Raw genomic sequence first — 24,905 nt, forward strand, 5'->3', positions numbered from 1 at the left:
TTCTAATACAAACAACTGTTTCTCGTATATAGAAACCGGATTAACATATTGGCCAAAAAATATATCTCAAAAATGTTTTGAGATGCAGTTTACATTGCTGATATGCAAAGTTTTGATAGTTCTGTCTAATCAAGTTCCAGATACAACTGGATATAAGCTTTCAGATATCTGCTCCATAGCTGGCTTTCATGAAACATTTATTGCGATGAGAATACGTTTTCGTCTATGTGAACAATCTTCAAGTTTAGTTTTAAGTCGGATGAAGAAATTATTTCTACTAGTGCAATAGTTTCAAACTCAAACTGCATGCCGGCCGAATGCACGTTTTAAAAAACAGCTTACAGGCAGAATTATTTTTAGCCAAAATGAAGAAATTTTAAGAAAAGAATTTTTTTGATTAAAGTTCAAATTTTATTTATTGAATATTTATCAAAACATACACATAAGATATCAATAATGACGCAAAGGAAAAATTTTAATTTATATTTATTTTCTGTCTGAAATATAACGATTGTAATCTGCAAAAAGTTTTTATTTGTTACATTTGTAATTCAAACGTCTTGATAGCTAAGTATTAAATTTTCAGACTGACATCTGTTTCAAATATTTCTAATGTGTTTAATTAACCACTAAATATTTTACTTAAATTACAAATGAGCAAATTTCAAAAACTCTATGAATGGGACAAAACTTGAGAATAAATAATGACGACCAGTATACTGAAAACTTACCTTTCTTTTATTTATTAAAATTATTATATTTCTTTATTTATTAAATTATTACCTTTCTTTTATGTATTAAACTTTTATTTGAGGCATACAGCAAGAATACATATAAATAGTTGTAAATTTCTTTATTTCTTATCACTTTTAGTTACAACATATCATGGCGTTTCGATTTCGACAGTTTGCAAATCTCGGAGAAAATTTCTTGAAATTATTATTTGTCACGAATTTTAGATGCGCTTTGATCAGCCCAGTTCTTTTTTTAGACTTATTAAATTTCAATTGCGAAAACACCTTTTCGCACATGAATGTCTTCACAAGCAAAGAAATTATTTTTACAGCAAAAATTCGCAACTTAGAGTATTTAGCTTAAGAGATGTACAAAAAAGGTTTACTCAAATCTGTATCTTCAGATCTTTGAATAATATTTATATCACAAAGCAAATAATTAGTTCCATTTGAAGATACATTATATATATATATACTCGTATATACCATAAGAAGATACTTTCCATTTGAAATACGATAGATTTCTTTTGTAATGGTTATGAAAATAGTATAAATTGGACTGAAAATCATAAAAATGTTGGCCACCAGTTTCAGAACGCTCTACTAGTGTTACAACTGTAATGAAGATTTGTTTATGCTTACTATTAACTGTGGTTGCTTGAAATGCATCCACGTCAAAAGAAAACGAGACTATAGTTTACGGTGAACATTAGAACCACACTCTGACACTGATTTTATTGGGCAATTCCTCCCCCCCCCATTTTTTTTTACTTTCTTGAACGAGGTAAAGAAAGTATTATAATCGCAAGAAATTCGTGTTTTCAATTTTCAACAGAAATATCCATTTCGCCTATTACTTTGCGTAAAGTCTATACGAACGGACAAAGTAAAGGACTCTTTATTCCAAAACGGATTGTGAAATGGTTTTAAAATGGATTTTTTCTATGTGCGTACATACGTATGTATCTCACGCAACTTAAAAAACGGTTAGAACATTCAAATTTTGTATACCGAACTACCATAACATTAAGTTGCGCAAATCCCTTTTTTGTTGTAATTTGTGCCAAAAGTATATTATACATATTATATGTATCCCTTTACCTGGATTAGAAGTCCTTACCCGGCCTTTATTTTCGCAATCGTCGGTCGTTATCGTATACTTCCAAATACAAAAAGTGTTTTAAGCGACGAAAATGTTCATGTCTTGGCAATGTCAAATTTAGAAAAAGAATTATTTTTTTGAAAATAAGTAAACCTAACTTTTAATGCCGTCTCCCAGTTCCTATACTTATATTTGGAAAATTTTTATATTTGTTATGAAAAAATAAAACTGAAAGAAGTTTCACTTTTGTACGACTCCCCCCCCCGAAAAAAAAAGACCGGGATATTTAATTTCAAAATTTTCGATTTTTGATGTAATTTTCAGTTTGTCATAACGAGTCGTTTAATTTAGAATAATTCGAGGAAATAAGTTGAAGCGCAGCAGAAAATGTATATAGTTTTAAGCAGGAAGTCATGTAGTGTCAACACCAGATTTTTTTTTTTTTTTTTTTTTTTTTTTTTTTTATGATGCTTCGAGAATTTATGACAAATTATCTTCTGAAAAGCTGGGATAATCTTACTCAATCTCTTCATTTCATATACTGTGGAGACACTTTTCGATTGTTTTGCTATTATTATGATGATACCTTCTCGTAATGAGCGTGATAACTGCTGCCTTGTAGTAAGTGATTTTTGAGCGTAACCAAAGTCTTCAGAGCAGAAATCCAGAATGGTACCACAAAGAAACAGTAAACTTAGGTCTCAGCAACTAGTGTGTGGAGCTGATTCTTGAATCTGAGTTTTAATTAGTCTCTGAGTTTAGGCAATCCTTTATTTTCCAATTAAAATTACCAATAAGGATTCTGTTATCTTATATTAGAAAAGGTGAAAGAGAAAATATTAGAGCAGTGAACACTGATCAAATATTAGCTCATCGATGTTCACGTTTACAGAGTGTTATATGTTGTTATACGCTTTTTTTACTTCCTTCTACGAAGTAAAAAGGAAGTGTAGTAATCACAAAAAATTTCGGGTATCATATTTCAACGAAAATATCGATTTTGACCGCTATCCAATGCAATTTAATGACGTTTTTGCGTGATATCCGCTAGTAAGGACAGAATAAAGGACTCTTTTCCCCCAAAAAAATTATAAAACTGATTTAAAATGAATTCTGAAGATAATTTCTCGTGGCGTCTGTGCATACGTACGTATCTCGCATAACTCAAAAACGAGTAGCTTCAGGACGTTGAAATTTTGTTATGTATATGTTTGTAAATTGTGCATTTTTTGCTTTAAAAAATGATTGAATTATGTTGTTCTTATCCTCTGGTTAAGGTTGTTATGCCTTTAGTAAATTTGTATGCAATATTTGTGGAGTTATCAATAATTTAAAAGTTGTTTAAGTGCAGCTAAGCCTAATGAAGTTTGCAATGGCGGACATGTTTGTTTACATTTCAAACTTGGCAAAATAGCGGATTTGTTGCCAAGGTAGAGAAACTAAGCTGTGCAACAACAAAGATAACGCCTTCTTTTATTATTGCAAATTAAATCATGCTTAATCCGTTCTCGAATTTATTCGAGGATGTAAGTGTTTTAGATTTACTTCGTAATTTTTAATATATATATATTTTGAGTTTTTATGTGTTTTTGCCTTGTCGGGAAGTCAGAACTGAATTAATTGAATGAGAAATACTGAATCGTCTGTGAAAAACTGTTTCTTTTTTGTTTTGTTTGCTTAATTTCTTTTATACATCGTTTTAGATTTATTATAGTATTTGAATAGAACATATGGCAACGATTAGTTAATTCTTAAAATTATATAAATTTATATGCATTCTAAGTTATAATATGGACGAAATGTAACGCTGTTTTGTGAACATAGCACCAGAGTAACTGTATGGTAAAGAAATATAGTGAATTTTAAAATGTGCTCTTATTCTATTGTGGTTTATGCACTATCGACGAATAGATTTAATTCAATCCAATACATTTAAATGAAATGCAAGAAAAAATGCGTATAATTTAATATTTCGTGCAAGGAAGTCCTGTGTTGATCATCAGATTTTTATATTGGTTATACTATTCCTATTTGGGGTGTAAGTGTATGCGAATATCCGTGTCGGTTACTTTAGACTAAAGATACTTTTTACATCATATAAATGGATTAGATTGGATTATTCAATTACGGCAAAGCACACGAGGGCTATCTGCCTAAAGGGAGGGATGCCTTCGTGGAGGACTTTCTAAGGGAAACTGGCTCGTATACACGTTACACATGAGATAAACCACGAAAACGCCCATGCAGCCAGCCCGTTCGCGGGATTCGAACCTCAGACCGAACTACTAGTGTTCAGCGTCTTTACTGCTCGGCCGCTGGTGGGCCATCATATAAATGAGACGGCTCGCTTGAAACTCAGGGACAAGAAGTTTCTTTAAAGGCGTAAACATTTTATTTCAATTATTTGCAACAAACCGCTTCATTACAAACTCATTTCTATTTTTAAAATCTTTAAACTATTGTTCTAGTCATAGTCTGGCGATAAACTGAGGTAACAAAGTATCTATATAGAGGTAACAAAGTACTTGATCTAACAAAGTATTAACTGAGGTAATTTACTTAACCATAAGCGGCGCAACATTCTCCCCACTTGAGTTTTAGAACCTTTGAGAGAAAACAAAATATAAACATTAAATATAAACTTTCTAAAATACATGCAATATTCAAAACATAAAATATCTACTTCAAGTTAATGTTCACATTATTATATTTGCATAAAATTTCCTATTTGTCTAGAACCTTGTTTTAAGTGTTGCACAGCTTCTGTGTAATTCTTTGGAGAGGCCAGATAAAAGAATTTTCCACATCTTGAATAAGATAAAATTTTCTCACTCCTGAACCGAAAGGAAATTATTACAAGGTTCAATCGTTCCAACTTCTCAATTTATCTTAAATGTTTCTAAAACCTAGAACAGTCAATTAGTCTGCCATCGAATTGATGGAATAAAATTTCTCAAAAACAGAAATCTAAAATTTGGCAATAGTCATCATTTGTAAGTTTAAATTCTACTCCTTCGTAAAAGTCCCAATACTTTTGTATTTTCGGCGACAAAGATGTTTTCCTTTCTGACATTACAGGGAAAAAAGTGAATTACTTTGCAATAACTTGCAGCTACACTATATTCACTTCTATTGAAATGACTGGAAGAAAATGAATGGTATGCCTTAAAACGATTAGACTTTAAAAAGTGTACTCGCGTGCCATAATTGTTTTTACCAGTGTAGATTAGTCTTTCCCAGAATCCTCCCCACCATGGGCCAGATGGTGAGTTGAACTTCCACTTGATTTGACTAACTTCAAATTCTCTTTGAATTTTTTGTGCAATCAAGCTATTTTAATGAGGAGTTATTCTTGGTTTAGTTTGATTTAGCTGCACTATTACATTACTATCAGAATATTCATCTTAAGTTTCTTTAGATAAGTTTCTTCAGTATCCGTAGAAAAATGTACTCGGTCTTCTGATTAGCAGGTTCCATTTGTAAAACTTTATTTTCACTGCCACTTTTAAAATTCTTATCTTTTACTTCTTCCTCACTTCTTTCAATCTTCTCTGATTCTTCGTTGAATGATGCAGAATCCAGAGCATTTATTCCCAGCTTTCTTTCATGTAGGGTTTAACATTCTGAGAAATTGTTTTCTTCCTTCTGAAAAATAATATCTAAATTTTTCTTCTGAAACTGGTTGACCATTATGATCACTGTCAGCACATTCATGAATCTCATTTTTATCAATTGACGAAATAATTCCTAGCATCTCAGATCAAATATATTCTAGGCAATGGTGATATTCTTTGATTTCTTTCAACATGTCCTTAACACGATAGCGAGATCTCGCAGAACTATACATTTCTTCTAAACACGCCTTTGCAGTAGATTCTGTTTTCAAATTTTCTCTTTGCTAAACACTTTTAGGCAAATTGGATGATATAACACTTGCAGTTTTCTTTTCTGTATTTCTATTAGCTAGAAGTTGATTCATTCTTGACTTCATCTGATTCACGTAATTTTTTTGCTTTCTAATTTCATGGTCATATGCAAATTTTTTGCTGCTGCATTTGGCCCACCAGCTTCCTTACTTCATTTTTCTCATACTTCAACTGTTGCAAAAGTTGATCATTTCTTTCTTTTAATTGACTCCCCTTTCTAATGCAGAATTGTACTTTTATCTAAACTATTTTTAAGCTGAGAGTTTTTCTTGGAAAGTGCTTTGATAACAGCAGATAAGTAATGATTTCTGTTCTCAAGAACTTCTTTGGTCTGTACGTGTTCAGTAAACTAATATGTGAGAGTGGATTAATATTTTTTATGGTTTCATGTGTTTTTTTTAAATAATTGCATTTATCTAACATTGCAATACTGTTTGGAATAAGCAGTTTTTTACCCTAAAAAAGTAGCTCTAAATTATATCATTGTAAGAAAAAAACTAAATAATACAATTAGTGTATTCTTTATCCGATATTCTGATATAAATACATTTCGATTGCACGAACCTAATTATTTTTATACTATGACTCCAGAAAAAATATATTTACATAAAAATTTCCTGCAGGAACTTAACTAAAGCTACTGGTATTGTAGTTGTCCAGACATCTTTCTTTTCTAAGCAAAGGTAATGGTTTATTTTAGAATTTCGGACATATTAAGCTAGTAGAAAAACGTACTCGAACTTCTGTCTTTATCTGGAAATTTATCAACTCAACTTATTGAAAGAAACTATAGAAAAAACATCAAACATTTTTACATCTTTCTGATCAATGATAAAGAGGAAAAAAGAGAAACAGTCCAAAGAATAACAGTTTTACAGGAATAAAACTGGAAATAGTAAAGCTGCTTTACAATTTATTATCAGACAGCTTAATATCAATCATTAAAATTAAGCAATATCTATTCAATTACATTTTTATTGTATATTAACTTTCTGTTCTCTACTTTTCAGAATTCATACATAATCGTATTCGCAATGATATGAATATCCCCAAATTACTGTTTTCAAAATAACTTATAAATAGTATAAATTATATAACAAACTTATAAAACTTTCCAACAGCAATCGAGTGGTTAAGACCGCTGAATGCAGACAGTTTGATCCGGGCTCGAGCTGCTCTATACGAGAGCTATATGGGTGAATTCCGTTACATCGACTATTCAAACTACGTGCGTGTCTTCAGGGTTTTCACCGAGTCTGATATAAATACAAGCTGATTTCCATTAAAATTTACTCCATGAAGGCATCCATTTTCTTAGGCTAATAGATCTAATGCGCTTTCCTGTGTTCTAATGGCAACAGCTTTATAATATATATGGGTTCCTTTAGATTTCATATACATTAATATGTATTCATAAGTTTATGATTTTAATAATAATAAACTTAAATGTCTTTATTTATTATTTTATATCTCTTCTCCATTTCTTCTAGATGACAAGCATACGAGTGAGCGAGACAGCTGAACTGAATAGGCAATATTCATAAATTTCGTATTGTATAGGAAATACGAAAATCACAGAGATTCCCATGCAGTCGAGATTTGAACCTGTGAAAGACTTGGGTAACCAAATTATGTGAGTTTATAATTATATCATAAAAATTCGAAAAATGTTTAAAAAATTATTTTTATAATTTTTTTTTAATATTAAAGTTGAAATTTAACGTTTCTCCAGTTTTAAAGTGTATAACTGTTAAAAGAAGTTTTCAAAAATTGCTGAAATCCATACACTTTTTAGGGTCTACTTGTCGAACTTCTAAGTGAGAATCGTGCGTGTAGTAAGTTCTGGTAAGAACTACACAGAAAAAGGGTTAAAAGTACTATTTATTAAACTCTTTAAAATTTACAATGCGTCAACTCGATGCTAACACATTACGCTTCCCTTGCGCGTTAACTGAAATCGCAGAACTAAACTAAAAATTCGAAGATATTCACAAGTAGTAGAAAATTAAACTACAGGGCTCAGATATTCCTGTTTCTTAAATCCGCGTCGAAATTAGTGGCAGCAAAGTAAATGCGGTTAAGCCACGTAAACCAGAAATACTCCGGGAGGCATATAAGCATTTTTGTACAGCTCCATGCGCACAGAGGAAATTCCGTACTTGTGATTCGACATATTTTCCTATGACATCATTTTCTTTTCGCGTAATGACGTTTAGCGAGATTTTTTACAGTCTTGTTTTCGGCCACCAGCGGCCGAGCGGTAAAGTCGCTGAACAGTGGTAGTTCGATCCGAGGTTCAAATCCCGCGAACGGGCTGGCTGCATGGGTGTTTTCGTGGTTTTCCCCATGTGGAACGTGTATACGAGCCAGTTTCCCTTAGAAAGTCCTCCACGAAGGCATCCCTCCCCATAAGCAGATAGCAATAGTGTGCTTTGACGTAATCAAATACACCACACCACAGTCTTGTTTTCGTTGAAGGACGCGCATGATTGATACGGAAGCGTGAACTTATCATTTATATTCTTTGAATAATTATGCCAGACTCAAAAATTGACATGCAGCCTTCTGCAGATGGCATCCTATTTATGCAAAAATAAAATTATAAAATCCTTCAAAGACGCTGTTAATATCAAGTGCAATCTTAAATGCTTAGATTATATAAGTAACTGAGTTCATAAATTTAGGAAAAAAAACAAAACACATTAGGTTACACGACGATCTCGACTCAAATGTAAAGGCATATATGCCAGTAAGTATATTATTATTGAAATTTTGTTCCAATCTGTTCATTTCACATTGCAAAAAATATTTTCTTTGCAACTGTATATGTTATTTCCATGTCAATGTCCATGTCTTTCACACTTTATTCTGTTGCCTTCAATGAAGGAAAAATATGCATTCAGTATATTCGCTGAATACGCGTGTATAAGAAAAAAACTTTCCTTTCTGATAAACACTATTTTTATACAAATGTACAAAAGATTTTACGCATTAAAGAATTGGCAATATTCAATATTCATAAAGTACATATTCATGAGAAATATTCAATTTATGCATACGTACCTTTGTTTCTGTATTCCAAATCTATAATAGTCTAACTTCAAAAATAAATTTTACTTTTTCAGACAGACTACAAATATCGTGAATTTACTGTTAGCTCCGACGTTTTTGTTGTTTGTGAAAACTGACTTGTCTCATGCTTTCGGAGATTGCATCTACAAAGAATCTATATTTAATGAGCATGAAACAATGAATTAATAATTACAAAACCTTTAATATGAAGGCTTTAAAATTAAGAATACATTTATTTAAAACCTCTAAATTTAATAGTGATACATATTTACGGAGTTAGCGCACTAGAAGAAATACTGACTTTCCTCTCTATGAAAAATAAAAGGACTACGTCACCATACAACAGTGCCGTAATAAGAGTAATCTGCAACAAAAATGCAACACACTTCATTAACGATAATAATCCTTTCGGTACTTCTATACTGCTATCAAAATGTAAACAAACGGTGTGGAGGTGTACATTCGAGCCCAAGCAAAGTTAAGGCATTCCTAAGCCTAGAGGAAATGATGTCATCGGAAGCCGTATCCAATCACGAGGATGAATTTTTCGCTATGCACGTAGCGCGGTACAGAATGCTTATATGCCTCTGGGGGTAGAAGCTCGCTCTACTGAGGTGACGGCAATAGCCTAACTCTCTCTAACTTTCCTTCTGAACCTCAGTTTTTTTAATTCTTTCTTTACAAGGTAGAATTTGCATTCCTTCACACGCACTACCAAATTTTAATATTCTGGCATTCCTTCGCGCGCGCTACGAAATTTTATTATTCAATTAGGGGAATGAAGGCTTATAAGGAAATCTTCAAATTAAATAAAATTGGTTATTTAAAATAAATATCTACAACTTTCCTAAATCACTTTCCTGTCATTGTTCTTTCATTGTCTGCAAGAACAATCTGTAAGAAGTAATTTCAGATTGAATCAAATAAATTTTCAAAAATTAGAAGTAAGCTTAGATTGAATAAAGGAAACTTTCAAAAATTAGAAGTTATTTCAGATCGATTAAAAGAAACTTTCAAAAATTAGCGGAAGGCTGTGATTTGAAGTAATTCAAAGAGCTGTTGAGTCTAGTTCCAGTACAGCTGCCAGGCAAAACCTTTAATAAAGCCTAATTTTTTCCTTGATTCTAAGCTCGAAGTTCCAAGTTTCCACTGATTCTGAATTCGAAAAGTACTCTCCAACTGAGGCTATGACTTTCGTATAAACCTCAAATTATTCAAAATCTTGTATGCGACATTGAAAGGTGCTTAAAAAAATAAAGATTTAAAGATTAAGAATATTATCATTTACAACAATGCTTTTCGTTAAATCATAATATTGTATTATGGCAAAAACAACAGCGAGATCTGAAACAATATTTTGCATGTCTTTATAAACGTGTCTGTACAGGTGACAGGTGACGGAGGACGGGGACGCCTGACGTATAACATAGGTAAACAGGCATATGTCCCACGTCCTCCACTATCTCGAAGAAGCAACTCGCTGGAGCCCCGTGAGGCTGCACCAGGAGTTTACATGGCCATACAGGGGCTAGATGTCGGGTAGTTTTTACATAGGACGTTGTTAATAACACAAAGTAACTTAGAAAGAATATAAAGGATAGCATTAAAACACTAAAACACTCATATAAGCTGAAACACATAGATATACAAAATTAAACGTAAAAGCATAAAAACACACTCGTAATTACGTAACATAAAGACATAGAAACACACACGAAAATACATATCATGACACATAGAATACATATGGAAACACGTAGAGCACATAAATGCAAATATTACACTCAGAGGAAACATATAAGACATAGTAAGGTGTGCGTAAAGCAGTAGTGCTGGGCGGAAATATGCTCAGTTCCCATAATACATAATGTACATACTTTCATTAGGGGCTTCTGTTGCATGAATTACATATTTCGTTGCATACACTACATTCGTGCATTGTACGGATATTATATATTTCGATTTACGATAACACATCATTCCATTGGGTGCCCAGTGCTTCACACTGATAAACATGTCAGTAACATTATATCTGCAAGTTGGTGGCTATTGAAAGCAGATGTTAACACGAGGCTCGAAATTGAATGTGGAGTGTGTATTACAGAATGTGTACATACTGCGAATATCTAATAGTTGAGTACATTGTCTGCAGTACCATGCTACTGTGGCTCGCAAATGTCTTGCCCTAGGGCGTTGATTTGCTGTACAACTGCGCAGATGCTCCTTATAGCTGGCGGGTGTTTGATTATGAAACGATAGTAAAGTGTTCTATCATTCGTTGGATGTGGTAAGTGGTGGTTTGTTGTTAGACTGCAGTCAAATAGATAGTGCTCGGGAGAACCTAGCATGCCACAGACACAATTGTCAGATGCTGAGATGCCATGACGCATAAAATAAGATGGAAATGGGCCATGACCCGTTATGTACTGTGTCAGTGGGGCTATTGTTATAAGACGTTCCGTGTCTACCTTTGGTAGGAAGTTATACGTCCTTCTCCCTGTGTCGCCATTATTCCATTCTTCTTGCCACTTTTCTTTACAGATGTTACGCAGAGTTTTCTTGAGGTGTGAGACGGGGGTAGGGGCACTTATAGTTTGAGCGTGGATGTTGTTGGCAGCCTCATTAGCCAGTCGGTCTGCGACGTCATTCCCTTCGTTGTCGGAGTGTCCTTTTACCCATACCATGTTAAAGCGGGCTTGATGATTATTGCGTAAAAGTTGCTGTATATCTATGATGATGGGTGAAGTGTGGTGATGATCCCTGAGTGCGTGTAGCACTGACATGCTATCTGTGTAAAAAGTCGCATTGGTAAGGGAAAGGTTGAGGGCATGTCGTAGCGCATTCAATATTGCTAGTGCCTCTGCTTGGAAAATACTATTGCTGTTAGTGAGATGTCCTTTCCATTCCTTTACTAGTGTGCTATGTTCGTAGTGAGCAAACGCGCAGCCCACTCCCTGATCATGTTTTGATCCATCAGTGAACAGTAGTGTAATCGCACAGGAAGTGCGTTGTCTGGAGTGCGATGGCTGATGTTGGATTTTGACATGGATCCCTCTACCTTTGATGGCAGGGTGGATGTGTTCCACACTGCCAGGGAGTTCATAGTCTGTTGTTCTGAACGTAATTCCTGCATATGTGGCTTCTTGTCTGTGATGAGTGATTCGTACATAGGTAGCCTCTGCCTCTGCCTTTATGTGTAATGGCAGCAGGCCTGCAAGTATCGTGGCGGCGCTGGACGCTGTTGTGCGATAACCTCCGCAGATGTTTAATGCAAACGGCCGTTGAATTGTGGTCAGTAGCTTGGTCTTTCGGCTGTTCATTGGTTGTGCCCATATGACTGCTGCGTAGAGAATTATTCTCTCTGCCACTGTCAGATATAATAGTTTCCTGATATGGGGGTTTTGTCCCCAATTTCTCCCTTGAAATTGCCTGGCTTTCCTTGCGATGGTGGATGTTTTTGTACGTATTTCTTGGAGGTGCGGTAACCAGGTGAGTCTTTGATCCCAAGTGACTCCTAGATATTTAATCGTCTTCGTTATTTTTAAGTTCTTGCCCAGTAGCTTTATACATGGACGTCTTGTGGGATTTGTGCCAGGACGTGGAATTACGATGGCTGCGGACTTTTGCCGAGAGATGGTTAACTTAAGTTTATTGCATAGGTCCGTGAATATCGAGCAGGTTTCTGTGGCATTCCGTTCCAGTTCATTTCTTGTGCGGCCAGACACCAGAAGGGCTACATCGTCGGCGTATGCTATAATATCTGTGTGCAAAGGCCATTCATGTTGTAGTATGGAGTTAAAGGTGATTATCCAAAGCAACGGACCGGCGCAAGAGCCTTGTGGACACCCTCTTTCCTGCCGCTTGATAGTGAGGCCATTGTTGTTGGCTACTATGAGGCTACGTGCATGTAGATAGTCCGTGATGATGTTAAAGATGTTTTGGGGACATTGTGCCTCTCTAAGTGCTTGCTTTATAGCAGGCCACCAGAGGGTGTCAAAGGCGCTTTGCAGGTCCAGGGATATGAATGCCGTGTGAAGATTTCTGCCTCTATTTTGTTCTATGCTATCTTTAAGATGACTCAGGGCATGCGTGGTTGACAAGCCAGTTCGGAACCCGTATTGCCGTGGGCTGAGGAAGTTGGTCTGCTCGAGATGGAATTTAAGTCTGTTTACCAGTAATTTTTCATAAATTTTTCCCAGAGACGAAAGTAGGCAAATTGGCCGAAACGAGCTTGGGTCATCTGGGGATCTCTGCTTCTTCAGGAACAGGACCACTTCTCCTTTTTTGAAAGCAGTTGAGAAGATCTGGTATTTTAAGAGCTTGCTGAAATATTTCTCGAAGAAGGTAGGGCGGGATGTGTAAGCCACCTTTATTATAGCATAGTCTAGACCGTCTGGTCCCGGAGCCTTTTTTATAGGAAGAAAACGGAAGATTTGCTGTATTTCAGCTGAGTCGAAGGGAATGTCATCTGGTGTGTTAGGAATGGAATGGTTGTCCCGTATCTTCTGTTGTTCTGTTGAATCATCATCCGGGTTATCTGCTGGGAAAACTGCATTAAGGATAGCAGATGCTGTGGTTTCTGCAAGATTGGTGGTGTCTGAGTTATTGGCTGCTTGGGCATAAAGCTGGTCAGGCTTGTAAACTTTATTTGTAGCTAGTTTATGCAGGATTCCATAGACGTTGGTATTAGCTGTGCAAAATTTCCGCCAGCTATTGACTTTGGCTCGTAGTATGCATTTTTTATAATGCGCCCTTTCCCTGCGGAATGTGGTCAGCAATGCCATTTTGGTGGCTTCGTCCATTACACCTCGGAGACGCCGTCTTAGGGCTCTGCACTTTTGCCGTAATTGGCGTAGTTCTTTAGTCCACCAGCATATGCCTTGTATGCGTTTAGCAGTGCGAGTCTTCAGGAGCTTGTCGCAAATACATCGCAATGTATTGAGGAGATGATCTGTATAAGTGTCTAATCCCTCTGGGCTATTTATTTGGTCTATTACTTCTTCTTCACTCTGTAGGGTATCCGAGAAAGCCTTTGTTAATGCACGCAGTTTATTGCCTGGGATCTTGTAGCGCTTAAGGATAGTGATGCTTGTGTCGGTATTAATTGCAAAGTGGATATATTTATGATCAGAGCAACTCTTGTCGTCTATGACCCTCCAATCTGTTATATTGTTGGCTATGTTACTTGTAGCTATTGTTAAATCAGGCCATCCTTTGTTGTATGAGTTGTCGAACGTCGGTGGGGCGTTCTGAGTATTTATTAACTGTAGATTGGCTGTGATTATAAATTCTTCTAACGCTGTTCCTTTCGGTGAGGTATTTGGGTATCCCCAAATGACGTTGTGCGCATTTAGGTCTCCACTTATTACGTGAGGAATGGTAGTATGTTTTCTGTGTATTTCTGCTATACTATGTACTGCATTGCTGATGTCTTCTGGTGGAGAGCTGTAGACGGATGATAGGATAATCTGGGAGTTATTATAATTCAGAAGAATTGCAACATGATCTCGTGCCTGCTTGATAATGAGTGGGGACCATTGTGGATTACAACAAATGATCGCCGCTCTCGGGGGTAGTTCATTAAGTTGCGCTTTCCGCTGGAAGATCTTCCATGAGAGTGGTAGGCAGGCTATTGCGCCGTTACTGCAGTAAGGCTCTTGGAGAAGGATGATATCTATCTCATGATCGAGGACATGCTGCACTAGCTGCGTATTAGCTGCTTCTGCCCGTTGGAGATTAATTTGCGTGCATTTTATGGAGCCTGCTGAGGAATGAGTTAGAATCAGGTTGGCTGGGTTGTCGATATTTGTCGGTAGGATCTCTTGTGAGATAGTGTTGCTATCTTCAGACGCATTAGGTAGTAACATAGCATTGGTAGGCTGCTGAGATGTTATAGCTTCAGTATTGTGTGTTGCAGCGTGTGTTGTAGACGGCTCTCTGGTACATCGGGCATTCCGGGTGGTATGCCGGATGTTCAAAGTAGTAGGAGGTGCCGTTGCGGTAGTTACAGTCCCCGCAATTGATACAGGCTGGTGACTCTGCTTGATAGACTTTGGTGTTGTGCGACCCAGCGCAGAAGGCACAGAACTGTTTCTTGCTGCGGCAGAGATCCTGGGAGTGCCCGAATTGCTGGCATCTATAACATCTACGGATTCCCAAGAACTCCGTGATAGTATGAGCCTGCCATGCTGTGAACAGACGTCTGATGTTGATGGCGATTCCAAAGCTCTCCGTGGTACACTCGAGAACCCATTTGACTCTGTTTCCTCGGCGCTCCTTAAGTCGGAACAGGGGTTTGTATACTCTTGCTGATAGACCTGCTGTTGCGCTGAGCTCTGCGATGAGCTGTTCTGGCTTAACATGTTCTGGAACATTATGGATGGCTATTCTCGGCTGCCTCTTTTGCCTGAGACGAACCTCTGCCTGGACCTCAGCTTTTTTGATGTGCTCCTGTAACTTGAGTACCTCCTCGTTTGTATTACAAAAAACTTCTAGTCCGCCTTTTGGAGCCGGTTTGATAGCGTTGACGACAACTGGGATCTCACTAAGTGGAACCTTTTGCTGTAACTGTGTTCTTAGATCACGTGGATGGATACTCCCTAAAGGGTTGATGATCAGACTGGGTTTACTGAACTGTTTAAGCACTGCCGCAAAGGTTGGTTTCTGGGGCACAATCGCTGATGGTGTTGTCGCTGACTTCAAGTGGCTATGCCTTTCCCCGGTGTTCCTGGGAGCCTGCGTAGTTGCTGTTACTGGCAGGGAGTCCGTGTTTGTACTTGAAGTAACCACCTCAGGGTAAGGGGTGTTAGTGCTAGTGGTACAGCGCGAGATTACAGAAGTGTTCACGTCTTTGTTGACTACCTCTGTTCCACGTAATGCGATGTCCCGAAAGATCTCTAGAGTGGCTATGAGGCGTGGTAATATATTTTTATTACCTCGAACTGTATTGGCTATTTGTACGCTCTCGTCCAAGACCGCTTTTATTTTTTCTCTATATGAGAAGTCAGTTGAAACTAAGTGATTTGGCAAATCTAGATCACTGCAGTGTGTGGAGGTACGCATTTCAGACATACTGCATTGAGTCTATTGTATGAAATCACTAATGATAAAAAAAAAAAAAAAATATTCTGCTATTCCGCAGATTTACTAATTGCTATTGGAATCTTTAAAATTATGCACTAAGTCTCTAATTTCACTGTGTAGACTATCTCACTAATGCTGTAGACTATCACTAATGCTGTAGAAATCTCTATATTATGGCAATTAGAGGCACTATACTGAGCACTAAATTGTGGCACTATAACAAGGAACTATCTTAAGGCACTGTAATCTCTATATTAAAGCACTGCTGTTGAAGTCTTATATTAGGAAGCTGTTGAGATCTCTATATTAAGGCACTGAGTCTCTGATTCACTGAATACACTAAATCACAAAGCCACTGCGTAACTGTAGTTCACTTGAGCAGTGCTTAAAATTGAGCCCGCAGGAAGAATTACAATGTAAAGTGCACACAAATTATCACTTGCGCAGAACTTGAAACTGAGCACGTAGTGAGAGTTACAGTACACAACACAGCAAATGTGTGATGGAAATAATTAATTATTAATGCACAAAAGTTTCAGTAAGCACAATAAATAGCAGTACACATGATATTTTGTAAGTATACACATATATTTAAGTGATAAACACGTAAACCGAGAGGTTGTAGTGGTATGCCAGAGGCCCGAAGAATGTTAATAAGTCAAAGATAGCAAAGAGAAGAGATGAGTGATGAAAAATGGGGGAGAATGTAAGGAATAGCTGAAACGTGAACAGAAGGAGAATTGCAAGTGCAGAAAGAGTAGTAATAGGAGAGCCTGGACCTTAAAGAGGTTGCGGGTTTACAACAGGAAGAATGTAGAGGTGTTTCCACTAGAGGAAACTGTTAAAAAAAAAAAAATTCTAAAAATACAACAAGTGTATAGTTGCAAAAATTGCTCGGAAAAAAAAAGGATTAATTAAATATTAAAAAAAAAATGTGAGGAGGGGGGGAGTGGAAAGAAAGAGGGGGTCAGCAAAAGAAAAAGAAAAAAAGAAGGTAAAATGTCAAGAGGGGAAAATGAAAAGAGGGCGCTATCTAATGTAGTTAAGGAGAAAACTTAGAAATTAAAAGGGAATAACAGGATAACAAGGGGATGAAAAGAAGAGTTTGAGGCCGCTAAGTTACATAGAAGCGAAGTTATCAGAGAAATAAAAAGAAGGGGAAGTCAGTTAAAGGGGGAAAGGAGAGGGGAAAAGGCTTGAAGACAGCTTAACTAGAAAGTCATAGAGGAAATAAAATTAATGTTGGATTGAGAACTTATACTACCTGTAACTTAACCCACAAAATACAGACATTTTAGTAGGAGAGAGAGAGAGAGGGGAAAAAAAAAAAAAAAAAGTTAGAAAGTACAAACACAAAATTATTAAATTTATATCAATAGTCAGTAATTTGTACATAATACAATCAGTAAGTTTCATTAATCAATAAATTTACATCTATAAAGTATAAAAAGATTGTAACATAAACATGAATGGGCGAATAAATGACAAAGTTCGAAACATAAAATAGCCGCGCGGTGAAAAGTTCTAAGGTCACAGGTGTCAACAGGTTCTGTGCCAAGCGCGCATGCGCTTTGTAGGTGGAGGGGAAAGGTCGTTGTTAATATGCTAACCCTGAGGGGCTTCTTGAGAAAACAACAACCTTGCAACCCCTGCGTCGAAAAATTCGACTTGGAAGAAGTTAGTAGGGGGGAACACGAGTTACGGATTATAAAAATAACACAAAAGTGTGCATAGCAGATGAACTAATAAACATAAATTCAAAGCAAGGGTACCGAAATAAAGAGTACAAGAAGACCTACTTTGCCGAGGATAAATGATGATGATATTCCAAATAGAAGCCAAGATATCCTAGACGAAATCCGCAAAAATGACACTTTATGGACTCTAATTAAAATAATTATAACTCTGCTTAAACACACACCACAAACACAATTCTTGCACCGTTAGAAAGCGGAATGCGCCAGCTTTCTCCAGATATCTGTATTGAGAACAGAAGGCAATTTGGTCGCGAGTAATCACTTAACAACGACGGAGCATAAAGCAGCACTTCATTTTCTTTTTCCGGTTCTTCATTCAAAAACATAGGCTCATGCGTTGACAATGGATGAGAATTTAAAAATTTCAATAACTCTGGAATTATAAGACGTAGGAACACAAATCAAGCATCACAATTTGTAGCTTGTTGAGACCTTTACGATGTTACTAACTTTGTAGACACACGACAAATATTACCGCGGTTATAACTCGTTCAACGAGGAGCTCCTAACACACTGCTGCAGCGTTGTCACGGGGCCTATAGCCGGTATAACGTGTCTGTACAGTAATTACTGTATGTTCCTTCTACAATAAGTAAAGAGTTTATGAGTTATCACGTAATAGAGGATAAATATAATAGATAATGTCAAAGCACGCTAGTTGCACTTTGACTGCCACGTCACACGTATTCGGGTGACAGCAAAATTTCTGATCAGGCCGCGTCAACGGTAATCGAATGACGGCAAAAATTCTGATAAGGCTGCGTCATCCGAATTCAGGAGATAGTTCTTTGAGTACTTAAGTAGGTATTTGGGGAAAAAATGATTGCTGATTCTTGAAAGAAAAAAACGAAAATTATTGTTGTCGACAGCTTAATTCTCTCCGTTCACTGAACTGATTTGTGTTTTCTTCGGTATTAACATTTCTTTCTGCCTAAAAAATAATTTTTGTAACATGTGATCAGTAGTATCTACACCACATTTATTATCACTGCAATTATTCGTATTTGAATCATAATCTGAAGATGTAATTTTGTTTATATCCTCATCGCTACTATTCGAATTTTTGTAAGCCTCGCAACAGATTTCTTCTTCACTGCTATATGATTCCCTTTAAAATTACTCTTGTATTTTTCTTTTAGACTTTCTTACAAAAAGTTGAGTGCAGTAATTTTAACACACAAAAAAAGATTCAGCCGTTTGTCACTACCAAAAAAAAAAAAAAAAAAAAAAAAAATAGAAATCAAAGGAATAATTTTCGAATCTCACACCCTTTCTTAGATACTTTGTTCTTGAGGAAAGATTTTAAACTGAATACATGTCTCAAAATGTTGCCTTCTAGACGTTCTAAACTCTTACAACCGGAAACAATTAACGCATGGTATAGCAGTGCTCTTGACCAAAGAGATTTTCTTACAAACTCGCGTGGCAGTCAGTGTGCTAAGAATAAAAACTTTTACATTATCTAATTGTTTATTATTTGAAATTAAATGCGCCTAAGATTTCATATGTAATTTATATTGCTTGTAGGTAAAAGATACTTCACAAAGAAAATACGTTTACAGAATTAATTAATGTATGTTATCTAGTAAGAGAGGATATTTTAAAACCGAGAAGGAAGAAGAGTTTATACTAAATTTAACACATCATCAAAAGAGTAATGACACCAACAACTGGAATCCAACCAAAGAGCAGTTGGAAATTGCTTTTATTTTAATGTCTTTATTTTGGATATTTATGGATGAGTTATAAGATATTTCTCCCACCTTCTTGGCGTGCCTTTGGGGTGTGGTGGTCTGCACAGTGGGCCGGAATTCCAGAGGTCCGTGGTTCGATTCCTGGCGAAGGCGTTTGCTAATTTTTCACCTTTCCTGCTTCCAAAAAAATACCTAATGTCTCTATAGTGGCACCCGAACTAAAAGGGTGTTGGATGATGATTTTCCTCACCCAGGATTTGGCGACTGGGTAACCTAAAAACCCCAGTCTCCCTTTAAAAGGGTGAGTATATAGGGTATTTTCTCCCACCTTTTTGGCGGGCATTCGTGGTGTGGTGGTCTGTACACTGGGCCAGTATTCCAGAGGTCCGTGGTTCAATTCTCGGCGAAGGCGTTGGCTAATTTTTCATCTTTCCTGCTTCCAAAAAAAAATATGTCTCTACAAAGTATGAGTTTGCCTTTGTGAATACTTCTGTGAAGCAAAAGAGAGAAAAAAATATAAAACGAAGAACTACAGAAGTGGTTCCTTTTGCAATAAATATTCATACTACCATACCGATCTTTTCTATTGTAGGAAAAGTTGTTCAAAATAATTTTATCTAGAAAAATATAAGTAGCAACTTGGTATTTCCTGTAAGAAAACAAACTTTAGTCATCAACTCCTTTCGACCGTGGTAAACGTATTCTAAACATATTAAAGTTGAATGTCGTATCTTCATTTAGTTATTTCGATACGCGAAGAACGATACAGAATTGCACACTTTGCAAATTTTTTATTGATAATATTTACTCTGAAAATAAAAAGCATTTTTCAAGGCACAAGAATATTATGATTAACTTAATGGCGGTCAGTTCGCAACTTTGGTGCATATATCTTTCTGCAGATCATTGTTTGTTCTGTGGTATAACGGAAAAAATATATTAATGAGATTTTTGAGGTACTTCCCGTGTTCTAATATAAATTTTAAATAGGCAAATTATTATATATACAACATTTATTTCTGCACCGAACCTAAACATATTTTTGCTCATGCTCAACAATATCCAATTCCGCTGTCTGGTCACGTTGCTATGATGATTCTTTTCGCTCTCTCAGTATACACACACACACATATATATCTTTGGGAGGGCTTTTCTACTTGAATCTGATTTGAATACATCTACTATAATTTGTATGCATCCAGAAGCCTGTGTTTAGGTTTGCATACATACGTGCTATCCAAATATTCAGACTTACGTGTTTGTGCCTAAAGTTTAACATGAGAGTATTTTCGAAATAGAATAGTGATTCTCTTTCAAACAAAATGCTTACGAGTGTGTACCTTTTGGTTCGGAGAAGACGTCATAGGAATTTTTCAGAGATATTTATTGTCGTGTATCCCTTTCCAAATCCTAGAATGTGTAGAAAAGTTACTGTTTGAGATGAAAAATTGTGCATAGAATCTTTCGGATGACATGATTGATTTTTCGGACTATAAGACAACATTTTTACTTATAAAAATCAATTTACAGTTAGGATTTGTTCTTATGGTCCAGAGATAGGTAATACGTGTAATACAGTATTAATAAAAGATATCAAATCTTGTGTACGTTTTATAGTCCAGTGTGACTTTATCAGGTTCAGCTGTTCCTCCTTACTTGCTTGGGGAACATTCAATGACCTGACTCGGAACAGGGAGCTTACTAAAGCTATGTTCAATAAATATGGGAAGTAGACAAGATGCACAGGAAGGGTATACGAAACGCTTTATTTTTCTCTCTTTACAAAGATTTCCGGACTTCGGAATACAGAGACCAACCACTTGTGGTCTGAACGTAAGAATATAAAAATATTAACTAAATTCTAACTAAACTAACTTTGGATTAATAAACAAGTGGCTACTTGAAGATTGGCCGTATATTAACAGAAAGGCCGTATGTAGTACAGAGAACTGTTAACACTACGATACGTTTAAAATTATCAAGAGGATTAAACCTCTGGCCTTCAAGGCAACCAGCAACCGAGTAAAACTGCTAAGGCAAGCGGCCTGCTTCTACTAACTCCTTTCTCTCTCTCTCGCTTGGCAAAAAGCCACAACTTAAGTACTTGGCGTTCGCAAGACAAATTTGCATAAATAAGTTAAAGCTTTTAATTCTGGCCAGAAGTAGAAAATAAGAAGTGATAGTAAAGATTTAAAATAAAATAAACGTTAGTAAAACTTAAGATCCTTACAACTTATCTTCCATAAGAGGGAGTAATTATCAGAGATGCATTATAGATCACTTAATCAAGTTAGATGATTTTTCCTTTTTCAGAAGCATATCGTCTGGAATTCCACAATGTATAACAATTTCTGTATATAAGTGGTTTGAATTTCATATTCCAATATGTTCAATATTAATCTTTACCTTAGACTAATTCCTGGAAAGTAATCATAATTGATATCTTATTAAAATTTTATTTATTTCAATTAAACGAAAAATCTGTTATCCTTCTGATATTTATTTTAGTCAAAAACATTGTATTACTAGGAGTCGTTTTCCACATCATTCGCGATAAAATTCAAATCTATAATGTTTTAGGTTACAGTTATCTAGACAACTAATATGTGTTGTTGTTTTGTCAGTTTTTGAATTAGATAAGAGTTTTTCCTTTATATAATGATGAACAAAATGTTTCTATTAGAAGACTATTTGATACAATAGCTGTACTGTATTTCAGAGGAGCTGTTATCAACGTTCAAGTAGGTAGTTATACCACACGGAAGATTCTTTTCCAGGTGAACGTTTGTTGCCCGCGTTATAAAGGCCTGCGATATATATCCCCTTCCTGTCAAATCACGGAAAATATCTTTTTTCAGATGTTTCTAAAAATACCCCAAATAGGTATTGTACGTTCAGAGTGCTCATTTTAAGTTGTTCATATTCTGCTTTAATACTATGACAACAAACAGGGCATATTACTGTGCTATTAGATGCTTATTTAACACGATCTGTCAGTTTAATTGAATATCTAGAACGCACATAAATTTCCACTAGTTTATTTCATCCTGTAGCCAAAATTAAAATTGCTACTCGATCTGGTTAAATGCATTTTATTCAAAAGATACTACTATCATTATATATACGGTACGTTTCGTAGATGGTTTTAAGCACAACGAATATATGAACACTTAATTTCATCACAGCTTTTACGCAGACCTTTAGCTTCAGCTTCAGCTTCTGATAATCTCTTAAATATAATGAAATTCGATTATGTTTCAAAATCTATTTAGTTGTGCAACATACTTTTGAATTTAAATTTGTTTTCTGGCTTTTAAAGGCCATTTGCGTTTTTTACTGTCTAAATCTGTACCAAAAACTACCATTAATGACTGCTGCTGATTTAGCTAGGTTTGTATCGAGAGAAAATTGGTATCGAGTGTTTTTTTTTTTTTTTTCTTTAAGTGGTTTAATTTTGATTTATCTCTCCTAAATCTGCGGATTCTGCTAATGCTTATTTCTTTTATTGTTTTAAAAACTGCAATCGTTTCAGCAATTTAAGAAGAACCATTTTTCTCGCAATTTCAACAATACGAGAATAGATCAAATATTTAATGATCCTTATTGCGTTGAAGTAATCTTCAAAGCAATAGCTCATAAGCAAACACTTCAACGTTATTCGTGTCTTGATTTAGAAAAGTGTTATCTTCCACGTCGCTCATTATCCACAAGAATTTTTTTAAACTTGTAGATGAGATGACTTTGTGAATCATTTTCTACTTCCCTTATTAGTATTCAAGACGGCTGAAAATTCCTGTTTCATGCATCTATGCATAGAGAGAGATAATTAAAACAGTTAACTTCATTTTTTCTAACATTGATTTTTTGTAGCTTTACTATAGTGTAAAATAGTTAAGACTTCTTAGGGTCAAAGCGAGCGGGTAAAGGGCAGAATGGTTGTAATAGTTCTTGCAGTGTCTTTACTTAGTTAGTCAGAACAATTACAACTTGTTAATGTTCTTATCGCCTCTAAATTTACCTACATTCCAAAAGAATGCTTTCATCGTCTGTGGAAAGTCTTCAGTTTGTAATTACAGTTTAGAATTATAAGTTATATAATTAGTATTAATTTTTGATTAGTTTAGTATGCAAGCCACCTTTAATATAAAGCATGCCTAAGTTTACTGTTTAAATATATCGATATATAATGCTTGTTCCTAATCTGTTAAATTTTCTCGTTGCACTTCAAGCTACACTGAATGCATTTTGTAAACAAATATGTCTAAATTTTAAGTGAATATTGTACTTGTTTGATTTTAGCTTCTAGCGAAAACTCGTTGTTGCACTCTTCTAAAACGTTTAATAAATTTTACATTAAAGTTTACAGTCCTTAGATTATTTTGAAGTAGGAGACGTGAAAAATATGCAATTCCATCGACGAGACTCGAACCCTGGACCTCTCGAATACGCATCAGGTGTGCTTGTAATCACACTAACGAAGGCATGTGGAAAGGAGAGAGAAAAAACTTATATACTGTCTGTTTAAAGCGCAACTAAGGATTAGGGAACCAAATCGACAAATCCTGGCGGTGAGGAATTTTCGTCTACTACCTTTTAGTTCGGACGCCATATAGGTATTTTCTCTCTCCTTTCTGTATACCTTCGTAATGTAACTGGAAGCATACTCGACGCGTATTCGAGAGGTCCAGAGTTCCAGTCCCTATTCGGTCGCAAATTGTGAAGTCATTGGCTTATTGTGAAGCAGAAGAAGTAAAAAATGTGCAGCGTCCTCGCCAGGGCTCTCAAATACACGTCGAATATTCTTCCAATCACACCACGAAGGCATGCATGCGCAAAGGAGGAAGAAAATACCTTATAAAAGAAGAACTAATCCTTTCTGAGCTATTCTCAAATGCATTCTGCTGTATACCTCTTTAGATGGAAAAATATCTTCCTTTCAAAGAAATTTTTAAATTTCCATGGTAAAAATGTGATTCATATGAATGATTATAAAGCAACATAAAAACACATGTATCTGTATAAAAATATAATGCTCAGTAATACAAAAGACGAGCTATCACTCATAAAAACTTGAGACAGAATATTAAACTTTATTCCAACTTACCCCTTCCTCGGCCATTTCATTGTATTAGTTTCATAATTCTTAAGTATCTTCAGTGGCACTAAAGGTTTTAAAACATTGCAAGCATTAATTTCATTAACATTAAAAGATATACTCAGATTTATATAGCTTAAAAATATTGCGTGGTATAAATTTTTATCAATATTGTGAGATGAACTCATCTTTATTTACGTTAAAACTCAAGTTGCAAATTCAGCTATAATACAAACAGCTGCAGAAAATTCAAATTCAAAGTTATAATATACATACATAGCTTCAGAACCATATTAGATTCTAAAATGAACTGTCTCGTTTAAATAATACTTGCGCTTTATAATTTTAGAAGGATTTATAGCTAACTGTATTAAAAATGCGTTTAAAATGGGTTTACAAATGAGTAGGGATACAGCCATTGAAAACTGGTTGTAGGTCCCTA

At 35.6% G+C, this 24,905-nt stretch overlaps 1 protein-coding gene across 2 annotated transcripts in view; it reads left to right on the forward strand.

Moving 5' to 3' along the window:
• LOC118189110 (uncharacterized) overlaps window positions 1-24,905 on the forward strand; it is a 497,793-nt gene that overhangs the window by 377,144 nt on the left and 95,744 nt on the right. For both annotated transcript variants that reach the window (XM_085816899.1, XM_085816900.1), the window contains exon 3: window positions 7,253-7,395. The gene's annotated coding sequence lies outside the window, so the exon portion shown is untranslated. The remainder of the gene's footprint in view (window positions 1-7,252; window positions 7,396-24,905) is intronic.

Source organism: Stegodyphus dumicola, chromosome 5, assembly GCF_044657685.1.
Source record: "Stegodyphus dumicola isolate Sdum_Otavi_A_Nest chromosome 5, ASM4465768v1".
NCBI lineage: Eukaryota > Metazoa > Arthropoda > Arachnida > Araneae > Eresidae > Stegodyphus > Stegodyphus dumicola.